A 16,627-nucleotide genomic window follows, 5' to 3' on the forward strand; every position below is an offset into this window, starting at 1 on the left:
AGACAAATACATAGCCTCAAACAATTGCTAGACATCTTGCCTTGCCACTCTGTGTCCACCAATTCTTAAAAGGTCACAGAATTGCCCAGTTCTAATCAAGGGCCCTTCATCAAATTGCCAGTCTCAAAACAGACCCCAAGACGTCACAAAAATCCTGCCTTTGCCTTCCCCATTTTGAGATACTTCTAAGAATCTGTCAATGGATGATTGTTTTTATCATGGTAAGAAATAATCTTAACTTTTCCTTATCAACATTATTTCAGTGGTGGTTTGGGAGGTTCAGCAATTTTTAATAGACTTAATTTTTTTAGAGCTGTTTCAGGCTCACAGCCAAACTGAGATTTCCCATCGTACCTCCTGTTCTTGCACATGAATAACCTTGCCCACCATCAACATCCCCCACCAGAGTGGTGCATTTGTTACAACTGATGAACCTACATTGACAGATAATTATCTTCCAAAGCCCAGTTTACATTAGGCTTCACTCTTGGTGTTGTACATTCTAAGGGTTTGGACAAATGTATAATGACATGGATTCAGCATTACAGCATCATAAGAAAGGCTTTCACTGCCTTAATGTTTCTCTGTGCTCTGTCTATTCATCCCTGCCTCTCCCACTGACTCCCTGCAACCACTGATTTTTTATTGCCTTGTTCAGAATGTCATCCCGTTGGAATGATGCAGTATGTAGTCTTTACATACTGTATAATTGGCTTCCTTCACTCAGTAATAATGCACTTAAAATTCCTCCATGTCTCTTCATGGTTTGAGAGCTCATTTCATTTTAGACTGAATAAAATTTCATTGTCTGGATGTATCACAGTCTGTTTATCCATTCACCTACCAAGGGACAACTTGTTTGTGAGAGTCAGCATTTTTCCTGGCTGTAACTATACCTGCCCACCCAGGAGAGAAAGAAATGTGGGTGATGCTGCGGTGAGACACGTCAGGAAGGGAGGAGAAGGAACTTGAGGGGGTTCCCATGTGGTGTCCCAGTGTTGTCAGTGAAGACAGAGGCAGGCTGCCTGCAAGATGTAAGTTGACAATCTAGCTCAATTTTGCTCACAGAAAAAGGGCCATTTCCCTGCAGGTCTGATCCCTGCTCTTCCTAGTGGAGAACATTACCCTACCCAGCTAACAAAAATCATAGGAGGAGGAAGGGTCCAAAGAATCCTTTCCTTGCACAGGCTGTAAGAACCCTGGTCTTCGCTCTGGCCTCCTTGGTCCTCCAAGGTCGGATGACGGGTTTGATGAGTGACGGTGAACATTCATCAATGACATCAACTTTTTTTTTTAGGGCTGCACCTGAAGCATATGGAAGTTCTCGGGCTAGGGGGTCGAATCAGAGCCAGAGTTGCCAGCCTACACCACAGCCATAGCAACACCAGATCCAAGTCGCATCTGTGACCCACATTACCACTTGCAGCAATGCTGGAACCCCAACCCTCTAAGTAAACCACCGATCGAACCTGCATCCCCATGGACACTAGTAGGGTTCGTTTCCGCTGAGCCACAATGGGAACTCTGCCATCAACTATTAATACTGCTGAGTACAGATTTCTGATAAAAGAAATGGTTCCCCCTCAGTTCTCAGGCAAGCAGGTAAGTTCAGAGCTATGAAGGAAAGGAAAATATTTCTCAAACCTCTTCCATCTCTCCCACCCTCTCTTTCTCCCCTCCACCAACCCCAATCCCATCTTATTCTCCCTGCCCTAAGCTCTGAAACATCTCCGTCCTTCCCCATCCTCTTTCAACAAAACTTCCAATACCTGTTTGATTTCACTTGGGGATCAGAAAAGAATCAGCTATGCATCCTTCAGTAAAGCTGCCAACATTCTTTGGGAGAAGCTTGAATTTTTATAAAAGACGTTTGATAACTCAGAAAAATCTCTAATTATTCACTCTTTCAGTTGGCTATTTCTTCTTTCTTTTAACCAGTCAACAAACATTTTGAGTACCTACTATATGTTAGGCACTCTAGATGTTAAGAACATACATAAGGTACCTACACAGGTACAAGACACAAATCTTGCCCCCAAGGGAACTCGGTGTAGTAAGGAAGGAGTAAGAGGAGGTAGAGGTGGGATTCAGGTGGTAGAAATTAATGTGACAAGTTTTGGAATTCTGTTTTTGTGCAAATATGATAAAGTAAATAGGTATCATATTTGTCTAACTATGCAAAGAACTTCGTGAGACTTGTGGATTTGTATTGGGAGGCAGACAGGACAGACATACTACTTAGATCTTGAGGTCTAGAGGAAATCCTAGTCCAAGAAGTTAGCATTTTTCTTTTCTTTTTTTTTTTAATTACTCAAATGAATTTATCACAGAAGTTAGCATTTTTCAGTGCTGCCCCCCCGCTTAACTTTTGTACCAGCTGAGTTCAAAAATTTTGCCTTATCTCAGCCTTTCAATCCTTATGATTAAAGTCTAAAGAAGGTCTGATTACAATTTGGTTTAATAATAGCATTTTTTAAAGAATTGATTATTAGCAGGTAAAACTAGTTAGTGTGGTTTTGGGGCACACTAAAGAAAGATATATAGTAAATGCCTGCTGAAAAAACTACTGTTCAAAAATTAAAATGCATGAGCATGTATTGCAGACAAAAGAATAACTTAAAACTAAATCAAATAAGTCAATCTAATGTCAGTAGTTTAAGGAAATTGCTTCCCAGACCTTTGAATGTCACATTTAGGTTGTTTATATTAAACCAGAGGAGCCTATTTTCCCAGTTCATTTTCCTAGACTTCTGTGGCTTGAATTAACTAACATAGGAGTGCATGCTTTTTCATTAAAGAGGAAAAAAAATGATTAGAATAATTTCACATCTTTAAAAAAAATCACTATTTTCATTTGATAGAGTATGTGCCCTTTTGTGCATAAGCTTAATACACATTTACCATGAATTTCTATTTTGCATTTAGTTCGTAGTTATTGCATTTCTATTTGTATTTTGGATAAAGTGAAGTTAATATTTATAATCTTCCTTATAATTATTAATATTTATGCTTGCTTTATTCTCATTTATCTGCTAAAAAAACTAAGTGCAAAATATAAGAGAGATGTAATTTCTTTCTGTGTAGTTTCAGCAAATATGTTTCTTTATTCTGCCTTCCATAACTGCTAAGGCAGAATTATAGCTTTTATCACTCTAGAGAAAAATTTAAGACTTTGAAATGTTCAAGAGGTTACTGAATATCCTTTCAATAAAAGGCTGGAGACCCTGGGAATTATTTAATCCCATCAGGAGGTGACTTGGACAAGCTATTTTACAACTCTTGTAGAGATAGTAGTTAATTTGTTGCAAAGTGACAGCAATGCAAACAATTCCAGTCTATGGGCATGTAAATTAGATGTGCCCTGTTGAAATAAAACTGACTCTTACCCTATGCATAGAATGGTTTTTGCAAATTTATGTCAACATTTCTTTACTGCATTATAATTCATGCATATAATAAGTTGAATAAAATCTCCGTTCATTTTATATCTGAAAGTCATGATTCCTTACCAATTTTTGAAAATTATCCTTTGACATCATGTTTAATTTTCACAAATGTTTAGTTAATTACTATTTTTAATAAATTGTTAATTAGTAAGATGTAGAATAGAAATGTGACCTTTTGTCATTTTGGTCAACATAGCTAGACAGTCACAAAATATTTAGAACTTGAAAACAATGTAAGTAGAAACAAGTTCCTTTCACCCAGGCTTCCCATTCATTTGACAGTAATTCACCTGCTCATTACTAACCTATTGACAATGGTTAGGACAGGGATAGTAACAGCCAAAGCAGGCAACAATTTTCATGGTGCCTCCATAACAAAAAGATCTATTCAGAAAGAGACAGATTTTGGTGAATAGTTGAATAAGCACGGGACATTGTGACAATGAAAACCAAAACCAAAAAGCAACAATAAGGTGACTAAGATTTTGGTGACTTGTTGAATAAGGAAAGGACATTGTGACAACCAAAATCAAAACCAAAAAGCAAAAATAAGGTAAGCTGGTTTGCAGAACATAAAATAGAAAATACCCAAATGGCTTTATCATACGAGAAGATTTACAGAACTTCAAAAAACAAAATCAAAAAAGACCAACGAGGGCCTCATCAGCTTTCCAAGCTATACTCTGTTAAGTGGATGCTGGCCAGGGACGAGAGGAGATTATTTCCTACAGCAGCAGAACCAGCTGTCAAGCAGCAATGCCAAATGCAGAAATCTCTGTAACACACTTCCCAGCATGTGGGCCAGAGTAAGGGAACAGTAAGTATTTGTTGAATGAATGAACAAAAGAATGAACCAGTGACTATCCCCAGAAGTCAGAGAATTATGTCATGGGATCTGCAAGCCATGCTGTACAAAACTGTTATTTGGAAGGCTGAGGAAATATTTCACAGTCTACTTGTGCCTGCTAATGTCCAAGGTAATTGTGATAACACAATACAGATTTAAAAGCACCACTAGATTCATTGTAGTTTTTTGCTATCTGTGTTTTTCCTATGGATAAGACATAAAAAAGAATGGCAACTATGGTGGAGAGGGCTCTGAAAATTTTTACTATTTTAAAAGGGGAATGTCTTGCTCAAAAAATTATCATTATCTCCTTCAAATATTCTGAGTCCCATCTTTTCCTCCTCTCTTTCTGGATCTCTGATTATATAAATGTCACCTCTATTGTTAGAGTTTCACAGATCCCTGGGATTCTGTTCATTTATTTTCCACCCATTTCTCACTGTTGTTCAGATTGGGTCATTTCTGTTTTCTTGTCTTCATATTCACTAATACTTTCCTCAGTCATATTCATTCTGTTATTGAGTCCATCCAATGAGGACTCATTTTTTATGTCAGTATAGGGAGGACTTTAAAAAAAATGAGTTATTATATTTTTCAGTTCTGAAACCTATATTTTGTTCTTCTCATATATTTCATTTATTTGCTGAGACTTTCTATATTATCTTTTGTTTCAAGCATGTTTTTCTCTGTTTACTTTTGTTTTCTCTTTTGGCCACCACAGAGCATATGGGAGTTCCCGGGCCAGGGATCAGAGCTGCGCTGTAGCTGCAGCAACACCAGATCCTTTAACCCACTGTGCTGGGCTGGAGATCAAACCTGTGTCCCAGCACTCCAGAGTATGGAGTGGGCAGGACATGTCATCTGAAAAGATTGACATTTAGGTGTTTGAGTAAAGAATTTCCCATTTGGCTTGGGCTCAGCAAGTACCAAGATGAAGAGGGATAGTCTGAGGTGGCAATAGTTTTTTTTTTTTATATGTATATTTACAATATTTGAGTGTCAGATGGCTTGCTTTTATATCTCTAAACATGTAACTGAAAAAACACATTTATTTTTAGAGGTTTTCATTTTAATTATATTAAAACTTAAGGAATTTTAATGACATATGAGTAAACACACTTTCGTCTGCAACACACATATGTAAGGTATATGTATGTGTGTGTCTGAGGTATTTCAGCCATATTGAATTAATCTTGAAATTCTCATTGCAAAACCAACTTTCTACTTGTCTTTGGAAGTCTTTTTTTTTTTAATGGCCACACCCACAGCATATGGAAGTTCCCTGGCCAGGAATCAAATCTGAGCGGCAGCTGCAACATATGCCACAGCCACCACCACAGCTGCAGCAACTCTGGGTCCTTAATCCACTGTACCCAGCCAGGAATTGAACCCATGCTACCACAGAGTCAGTGCCAGATCCTTAACCCACTGCACCAGAGCAGGAAATCCTGAAAGTTTTAATTGGCAAGAAAATCTTAATTGTCAACATTAATTCAAATTAATTTACTAATTTATGAGAAAATCTTAGTAATCTGAATAATTCTCAACTTCAGAGAGATTTGGGATTGTTTTGCCTTTCCTTATCATAACCAAAGAGATTTTAGACATGTGTTTTCAAGGATTTGAATTTTGGTCAGAATTTCCTTAACAATGAAAACCCTTAAAGAATTTCTGAAGTAATTAAATCAATTCCTCTTGCTCTGGGCTGAAATCTTTAAACTTATTGCAGACATCTCAAGATAATGCATTTTATATCTCAGTAAAACATTCCTATGCTTATTACACTCTTGGGAATTGCTTTTTTACATCTGACCTGCTTCAATTTGAGCTTGTCTCCTTTATTTTGTCTCCTGACATTTTTAAGGAGAATAGAACAACCTGGAAGCATTCACATAATCTTCTAAAGAAGTTACTACTTCATTGACTTTTGAAAAATGCCAAGAGCTATTACCATTAAAGCGGAATAATGTCATAGGATAATAATTAATTTGATCTTTAACTATTCAGGGTCATTACCCTCCATAAGGAAGCAATAAAATATAATATATGTAGTCATCCCTCCGGATCTGTGGGGGATCGGTTCCAGGTCTCCACCAACCCAATATCAAAATCTAGGGATGCTCAAGTCCCTCACATAAAATGGTCTAATTGCCATTTATGAAGCCAAGTGTCCCTTAGACTTGCCGAGACCTGTTATGAAAAGTCTTTAGACAGTGATGCTTGGGTGACAGCTCAGCCTCGGTTGGCAAAGTGGCTATCAGAAGTAATCAAAATGATTTATAGTGTGAACTGGAGATTGGCACTTGCCATCTGCCTCTACACGGATTGAATCCTGAGCCACTGCCGCTGCTGGCCCTCAACATCCTCTGAAAGGGGTTCCGGGCTGAGATCAGGAGGGAGGCACTCTGTGCTCTGGGAAAACTGGCAAAACAGGTCTTCAGATAGCTAGATATTTTCAAGAGAAGATTTTATGAGCCCAATTTCTTGCATCTCCTCATATTTAGAAAAGCACTAAAATCCTTCATGGTGACGTCTGCTTCTCCTGACCAGCAATAACTTTCAAAGACTAGCAGCAAACTTCTGTAAACTGTGTGCTTGGTTGCATGTACCACCCCCCTTCACCAAAATCACATATGTACTGACATTCTCCCCTACCTCTTTGGAGCAGTGTTTCAGAGCTATCTGAAATGCTGCCTCCCAGGCTATGGTCTTCATTTTGCCCCAAATAAAACTTAACTTTCAACTTTTAAGTTGTGCATATTTTTTAAGTTGATACTAGATTATTTTATTCTCTGCGTTGGACTTTCATTAATGGAGTCTAATAGAGATACAAGACAGCGGATTAGAAGTAAGGAGCAAAACACCAAACTAAGGGGTTAAATAGCACTGTACTCAGGCTGCTGAGTGGGACAATTTCTTAGGGGGGAGAAGCTGGTGGAGGGGAGCAAGTGTCCATCCATCTCTTTCTGATGGTGCCATTCTGTGCTCCCACAGAGATGGATGTTTACATTAAATAATAACAGCTACCCAGCTAGAAAACCACAGGCTGAAACTGGAACCCTCCAGAAACAAGGGAACACAATTGATGTGAACTTAGAATGATCACAAAATAGCATCTCACATTTGTTGTTTTTGAAGTTGTGAGCAAATAACTATGCTAAAAAAAAAAAACACTAAAAGCTTTTTAGTAGATAGAGATAAGAATATTCTAAAATAAATACGGAAATGTAAAAGAACTAGAATTGCTGAAACCATTTTGAAGAGGACTAAAGTAGTAGAAGTTAGTCTACCAAATGTCACGACTTATTCTACACCTACAATAATTAGGACAGTGTGATAGATAGTGATGGAAGAATAAACCCACAGAGTAGTGGAACAGAATAAAAGAACCCAGAAATAGACCCATAACTATCCCCAAATAATTTTTAACAAAGGTGCAAAAGCAATTCAGTAGAGGAAAGATAGCCTTTTCATTAAATGGTGCAGAAGCAATTGGACATCCATACGGAAAAATGAATCTTGACCTAAGTGTCACACCTCAAACAAAAATTCACTCAAAATGGGTCATGGACTTACATGTAAAGGTAAAAATGTAAAACTTTTTTTAAAAGTAAGAGAAAGTCCTTATGATCTAGGACTAGGCAAAGAGTTTTTAGACTTGAAACAAAAAGCATGGTCTATAAAACGAAAATTTTATAAGTTGGGCTTTATTAAAATTAAAATATTTACCCTCCAAAACACATTGAAAGGATGAAAAGGCAACCTGCACTCTGGGAGAACATATTTGCAAACCACACAGGGTTAATCTGTGATATGTGATATGGCAGGGTCTGCACTCTTTTGTAAAGGTTTGGTTGTATTCGTTTTAACCTATTATCTCCAGATTGTTTATTCTAACTATTAAATTAGGCATTTTATTTAAAAACATGAAACTTATAGCAACTATAACACAAAGTCATATAATGATTTCATGTTTAATGCTATCGAAGCTCCAGGAAATTAATTCTCAAAACAGCAAGTTTAATTATTGACTTTACCCTTTTAATGAAAAATGATAGGGTGCTATTTTTAGGAGCTGTCAGTACGGCAATGCCACTCTTTATCTCTGTTTCTCACTTCATCTAACATTTATCAATACCTTGTCTGTGTTCAAAAGGGACTTTTAAATTTCATTCAGTAGCTGCATTCCTTGTATGTGCTTTTTCGTTCTAACCACTGTTTCGAAGGGAAAAAATTACATGCAAAAGTCAGAAGTGAAACCCATATGAAACCATTCCATACACCTCTCCACCGTGAAGTTTCTCCTCTCCTTTTCTAAATGTTAAAATCTGAACAGACCGGGTTCCTTCTACCCTTTTGACGATAGCAATTAACCCTCCATCTTCTCTTCCTCTGAGCTTCCTATGTTGTGTTCTTTTGGTTTGGATCATAGTGCTAATAAGATCAGCATCTCAGCGGTTTCCATCGTTCATACAAGGGATTTATCTCCACGAAGGGAATGAAGGGAGGGAACTGTGAGAAGAAGCTTTGTGCTAAGTGTGCAAATCGTGTACCTGGCCCTGGCTCCCTGCTGCTGATCCCCAAGGTGAAAGTGAAGAAGTGTGGGCAGCCTAGTCTGAGGGTGTTGCTACTAACTTCTCAAATTTCTTCATCAAGATACCTCAGAAACAGACTCACAGACTTTGGAAACAAACTTATGGTTACCAAAGGAGACAGGGATGAACTGGGGGGTTGGGACTGGCATAGCCACTCCGTGGTAGAAGGAATGACGGGCCAACGGGGACCTGCTGTGTAGCATAGGGACCTCCACCCAATATTCTGTGATGGTCTACACAGGAAAAGGATCTGAGAAAAAAACGGATGTTTAGCACAACCTTATAAATCAAGAATGCTTCAACAGAACTTCTAAAAACCTAAAACTTCAAAAATTAAAAAAAGGAAAATATTACTCTTTGTAAAGTTACTTCTATCCTCCCTTGTATATTGTACGCTTTGGATGAACGTCTCCATGGGAATTTATGGTCTCCCTTAATGAGGACGGGGTACCTACGAAAACTGCTTTTTTTTTTTTTTTTTTTGTCTTTTTGCTATTTCTTGGGCCGCTCCCGCGGCATATGGAGGTTCCCAGGCTAGGGGTCCAATCGGAGCTGTAGTCTTCGGCCTATGCCAGAGCCACAGCAACGCGGGATCCAAGCCGCGTCTGTGACCTACGCCACAGCTCACGGCAACGCTGGATCGTTAACCCACTGAGCAAGGGCAGGGACCGAACCTGCAACCTCATGGTTCCTAGTTGGATTCGTTAACCACTGCGCCACAACGGGAACTCCCGAAAACTGCTTTTAATCGTCTTCATGAGAGGTTTATCTTTTCCCCTTCATTTATCCAATCTCTTGTTGTCATCAGTATTAATTAAATGTAAGTGTTAACCAAAACAATAAATAAAGATACCTTTTCAAATAATATTGTCCGAATGTATTTTCTTCATAGTCTAACCCCATTGGAGCCCTTAAACTCCAAGTTTCTTTGAAGTATTATGCTTTATTTTAAAAATTCATGTGCTTTTTCACTCTTAATAGTACATTTTTTGGGTGTGAAATAGTTTCTTATTATCATCTCCAGCTGAGACTTACTAGATGATTGCCAACCCCATTCTCTCTTTCCCGGCGCATAGAAAGACTCTATTTTCCAGCCCCTCTTGGAATTAGTAACACAGGCCATGAGACACGATTCTAGGCAGTGGGATGTGGGTGGAATAGCATCGCTGGGTCATACAGTAGTTTAATTTTTAGTTTTCTGAGAAACCTCCATACCATTTTCCGGCAGTGTTTTTTGATGCAGATATTTGACCAGTCATAAGCACTGGTGGGGGGGGGGGGGGCTCGTATGACAGGCATATGGTAAAAAAGTTGACCCAGATCCGTTTTTTCCAAGAGCAGTATAACTTGAGTTCTCTTGTCTCTTTCCAGTGGTAAAATTCACCTGCTTTATACTGAAAGGGATGACGGTCGTTGCTCTGATTGCCACAGAGCACACTCTGCTCTATGTGCAAATAACACACTTGGGCAACGCCTCACGTAAGACGATGCACTGGAATGAGTGGATTTTTGGTAAAATTAATTCCAGTTTCCAGATATTCATTGTTATTCTTCCTAATTTCACTTTTCATGTTTAGCCATCTCTGCAAAATGATCATCTTGTCAGTCACTTTTCCCAGCAGTGATAGATCCGCATTCCTGCTTTGCATGGGATCCTTCTCTCCCATATTGTGAAGCACTTTGGTAAGAGGGAGCTTCTCAGAACAGCCAGAGAACACTCTCCTGCGTGAGAAGATTCCAAAAAACTGAATGTATGACTCTCACAGCAGGGACCCCTTAGGCATCAAAAATTCAGGAACATGCCCTCAGATATCTGGACTCGATGTTTCAACAAATACTTCTTTTTAAAATTTTTATTTATTTATTTTTAATTGTTATTTCCCCTATACATTTTTTTTCCTACTGTACAGCATGGTGACCCAGTTACACATGCATGTGTACATTCTATTTTCGCACCTTATCATGCTCCATCATAGGTGACTAGACATGGTTCCCAGGGCTACACAGCAGGATCTCATTCTTTTAGCCGAAACGGACCACTTCCATTCTAATTCGCATGTAATTTTTGATTCAATAGGTAGAAAGTATAACCTCTGGGTTTTTTCTTCTACAAAACTTAATCTGTTTATATAAAACGGGAAGACATAAAGGCTTGTAAAGAAGAGTTTTTAGTCTTTTCCACTTACAGACTTCACATTCATTACCAGACGCTCCTGAATATTTTTTTTTCTTTTTTTGTCTTTTTGCCTTTTCTAGGGCCGAACCTGTGGCATATGGAGGTTCCCAGGCTAGGGGTCTAATCATAGCTGTAGCCGCCAGCCTACATCAGAGCCACAGCAACGCGGGGATCCGAGCCACGTCTGTGACCTACACCACAGCTCATGGCAATGCCAGATCCTTAACCCACTGAGCAAGGCCAGGGATCGAACCCACAACCTCATGGTTCCTAGTCGGATTTGTTCACCACTGAGCCATGACGGGAACTCCCTGAATGTCTTTTTAAGGCTTGACTAATGCATAGGATTTTCCTGAAGACACTCAGATTTGAGTGCTTTATAGTTTTGTAGCCTGCTGAGCTCCCATACGAAGTGGAAAAGAGACTCGGCCACAGTCATTCAACAAATAGGCACAGGGCAGGAGGGGCCAGTGCGAAAAGCATGACTTATCTCCTGCACTTGAAGATGTTATTTAAGTGCCAGAACTCTAACATGGGGATTTTCCTTGTTCGTTTTGTCATTTTATTCATTCACTCAACAAACATGTTTGAAGCATGTCCAATGTGCCTGACACTCTTCTAGGTACTGGATATCCAGCACTGCACACAATTGACAAAACTGTCTCCTTCATGGAGCTTATATTCGCTAAGGGAGGACAGACAGAAGGGAAACCAAAAAAACGTGTGTGTGCATGTGTGCATGTATATTTATGTGTAATTTTTTATGTAATAGGTAGCAAGCATAACCTCTGATTTTTTTCTATAAAACTTAATCTGTTTATGTAAAACAGGAAGCCATAAGGGCTTGCAAAGAAGGGTTTTAGATATATATATATATATAGCATACATATGGCATGCTTGTAGAACTCCCAGTTGAATGGAGAGATGGACACAGAAACTGAATTATCGCAGTGGGATAATACACCTAAGGTCATTTGCTCGTATTAAGGAAGGAATACACAACTCATTCTGTGTGAGGAAGAGGTCGGATGAGAAGGCTTCCTGGCAGAAGAGACATCTGAACTGAATCTTAGCAATAACAAAGGATTGGCCAGGAAAAAATGGAGCAACGGCGGAGGGGGTAGAAGGAAGTAGTTTCAGCATGGAGGGATGATGGGCTCATGAGGATGAAAACCAGATGGTGTGTGATGTGTTTGTGGTGCCATCAGCACCTTGGTTTGCTGTAATCGGAGGCTGAGGGGCAGGGAGTGAGGCCCTTGGTCTTCACACAGCTGAGGCTGAAGGAGAAACAATGTATGATGGGGTGTGATGAGATCGGTTTTCCTAGCACTTATTCTGGGCCGTGGTGGGGTGCTGTTAGGTGCTGGAGCTACACAAACATGTAAGGCATGGTAGGGCCATGATCCAAAGGCGCCTGCCTCTGCCCTGCCCGTTGTGTGTCCAATTACTTTTTCTCCCTAGACCCGCTCAGCCTTGATCCGCAGGCAGCACATCTTTCTTCTCCGCTCAGCGCAGGGTGGGTCGTCAGTGTCTTGTCCTCATCCTGCAGCCCAGATCTAGATCCAGGATAGAGGATGGGGAAGTGACTCCCTAATTCCCTGGCTAGATGAATGCACTTTCATTTGAGAAGCATCCTATCGTCTCATACCAGGTAGTCTTGGGCTTCACGGCTCCAGGAAACAGTGAAGACCAAGAGCTTCATATCATTTTAAGCCTTCAAACTGATCTACCTCAGTAGAGGAAACAGTGAAGACCAAGAGCTTCATATCATTTTAAGCCTTCAAACTGATCTACCTTCAGGTGAACGCTGAACCAAACCTGCTGTACCAAAAACTGATGAACCTTTTCAAGGAAATCTTTCCCCTGGGGACTGTGGACCCCTTGAAATGTGAACCCCAACAATATATACGCAAAATTTTGACAGCATGTGCATATCAGTTAATAACCACTAAATTATCTACATTAAAAAATGCTAAAGTGATGAGGTCCCATTATGGCTCAGTGGGTTAAGAACCCAACTAGTATCCATGAAGATGTGGGTTGGATCCCTGGCCCTGCTCAGTGGGTTAAGGATCTGGTGTTGCTGCAAGCTGTGGCGTAGGTCACAGATGAGGCTCACATCTAGCGTTGCTGTGTGGTGACATAGGCCAGCAGCTGCTATTCTGATCTGACCCTAGCCTGGGGACTTCCATGTGCCACAGGTGTGGCCCTTAAAAACAAACAAACAAACAAAAACCCTAAAATTAATTTTACAAAATGGCCATGTTTAAGGTTTTTTTTCTCCAGCAAGTATTCCATTTACATCTCTATTTTAATCCAGCCCTACCCCCATCCTGTATTTTTGTTTGTTTGGGCTTTCGTGTGCGTGCGTTTGTGTGCTTATGTTCCTTCTGTTTCTTGACCAGAGCTTGTACTACTACTAAAGCTTTATAAATTAGTCCCCTCTCAAAACCTTTTTTTCTCTCAGAGACTTCCCTTGACTACTCACTTAAAAATAGTAAAACCCATCTCTTTGCCCAGCACTATGGTTCCACCTTCTCCCACCCAAGTATTAACCAGGATTGACCCCGCTTAGCTTAGATCAGACAAGACTGGGTGTGTTCAGGGTGGTATGGCCATAGACGATGGTTCCACTTTCTGCATATCTTCTTGACTTGGTCTGAAAGCATATTTTGATAGAGCTGCTGTTAAAAAATAATTTTGTGTGTATTCTTTATGCATTGCTAACCTTCCATATAACATTAGTATAATTAAAATGATCCCTGTTGTATTCTAAGCAAAGAGATCACAATTTATGATTTCCTTATGGTTGAATGTTTAGGTTGTTTTCAATTTTTCACTATTAAACACAATGCTGCACCTTTATGTACAGTCTTCTGATGACTATGGTGTGTCCTGATATTAAATCCACAGGGGCAGCATTATTGATATAAAGGTATAAATACTGTTATGGTCTTTGATTTGGGGTTGGCATAACACAAGCACAATGTATCAGTGTGACTTGACCTTAAGATTGTGGTGAGTTGACACAAGGATGCAGCATCTGCAGCCTGCTCTTCCTTCACTCACTCTGTAGGAAGTTCAGGTCATGATTTTGTGTATGACCTTTCATTTTTAGTCAATTTCTGCTTTTAAATCTCAGAGGTGCATAATAACAACTTCCAAGGCTGAAGGTCACACGACAAGGAATTAACCACAAAAACTGGTTAAAATGTTATTATGACAATATTATACCAGTGCCCTTTTCAGCTGGTGACATTTGTCAATGTCATTTAACCTTATAAAAGACATATTTTAAATGTAAAAAGGCATTTTGCAAGCAAAATAATATTTTATTGAAAATTCAGAAGTTACAGTACTTTAAAACATCTTTTCATATTATAAAGAAAAATAAGTTAAAATAAAAAGATTTGACTCAAGTGCACTGATATGTAGTTTTCACTCAAACAAACAACATCATTTTGAAAAACAAAAATCCACAGCTTAATTTATTCATGGTACAAACATGTATTTCCCTATTTGTTATCAAGAAAACTCCAATGGAATAACTTTCAGAGTGATCTTTCAACACATCATCTTTCTGGAACCAACTTAAATGATAAATCAGTATCAGTACTAAATTACTGGAGTGTGGGTTTATGTGTGTGCCTAAGAATTACTTTTGACATAAAATGTAAAGAATGAGAGTGACATTTCATTTTATTGTAGGGCAATAAACAGCATTTCTTTCTTTCTTTTTTTTTTTTTTTTTTTGGTCTTTTTAGGGCCACACCTGCTGCATATGGAGGGTCCCAGGCCAAGGGTCGAATTGGAGCTGGAGCTGTTGGCCTACACCACAGCCATAGCAACTCGGGATCCGAGCTGCATCTGCAACCTAAACCACCACCTGTGGCAACACTGGATCATTAACCCACTGAGCAAGGCCAGGGATGGAACCGGAACCCACATGCTCATGGATCCTAGTCGGGTTCATTACCACTGAACCACAGTAGGAACTCCTAAACAGCATTTCTAAAGCATGTTTTCTTATCTCCTAGGTCAAAACCACTTTCAGAAAGATGTTTAATCTCCTGAGCACTAGTGGCATAAATAAGATTACTCACGGTTAAACATACTGACAAAAGGTTAACAATTACAGTCAGCCATCTAATATTAAGAAATATCTTGCTTTGTCTTTTAGATCAAAGTCTCTCAAATTTTCTTATGAAGGGGAAGTTCGTTGAGCCCCAAAGATCAAAATATTCATTTAAAAAAAAATCATAGTATCAATGGTCTATATTTTTACCAAATTATTTTCTCAACAGAAAATATTCTTTGAGCCACTGGTATCATTTAAATAATTTTATTTATTATCCATTAGTTTTATTATGTATCTTCTCCCTTTTAATAAAGAAAGAGGAGGGGACATGTTATTAGTTAAAAAAAAAAAAAAAAAGGTACTACTCAGATGCTGTACTGCCATCTCCGGCATGTCAGTCCCAGAAGATTCCCAGAAGATTCGCCCCAGGTATGCTAGAGAAAGCCTGTGCTCTGCCCCAGGTGGACAGGACATCCATGGGGAACTTCCATGAACATCCTAACTGACGTCTGTGCAGTACTTTGAAGTCAGAGAGCTAGTCTGTAACTATGGCAAAAATACTGAGTGAAATTGGGCCACACGAAGGCATGTACAACATGCACACTACATATACAATGCTAATAAGAATGTTGAGTTAACCTAGACAAGAGGCAGAAATTGTTTTAATAAAGGAGAATCCGGGGAGGACAGAATCAAAATATAATGTGGCTTTTGCTAATATAGTACTTTTTCATTTGGTAACACCATACAAATTGGTCTTTAACTAAGACAAAACTAGTTCTTATTTAACTTCAATTATGGAGAAATCTGGCCGTGTGGGGAAATGAAGACCCTGTGATTCAAAATTAAAAATATCAGAGCCAGTGTTTGACAAGTTGACTCTGAAGCTGGAGAAATCCTTCTGGCTGTCAGAGAACAGGGATGACTGACATAGCCCAGAGCTCATCAGAGGAATCAAAGCTCCCCTTCCCTCCCCCACACCTGCAGATGAAAAGATTCTTAGGCACCTGAATAGCTTTCAGAGAACAGGGAACTTGACTGTGGTGGCTGGTGAAATGCTGGTCATGGACCAAATGTAACAGATACAACAGCTGACAGGTGCAATCATTCTCATTTTTCCAGGCCCCCAAATAAAATCCACAGCTGGTTTAATTGAAATATCTTCTCTGAGAATCTTCAGAAAATGTTATGACACACATTAAAACTAAATTTTCAGGGAAAAAATACTGCCTGATTTTTTTGCAAATAAAATACCTCATCAAGAATCTTAAATAAATAAGGGTGCATTTTTATATCTACATAGTGTTTCTTTTTCTTTTTTAGCTTTTGAGGGCCGCACCTGCAGCACACGGAAGTTTCCAGGCTAGAGGTTGAATTGGAGCTCCAGCTGCCTGCCACAGCCATGCAGGATCTGAGCCATGTCTGCAACCTACACCACAGCTCATGGCAACGTCAGATCCTTAACCCACTGAGTGAGGCCAGGGA

This window comes from Sus scrofa, chromosome 9 (genome assembly GCF_000003025.6).
Source record: "Sus scrofa isolate TJ Tabasco breed Duroc chromosome 9, Sscrofa11.1, whole genome shotgun sequence".
In the NCBI taxonomy this organism is placed as follows: domain Eukaryota; kingdom Metazoa; phylum Chordata; class Mammalia; order Artiodactyla; family Suidae; genus Sus; species Sus scrofa.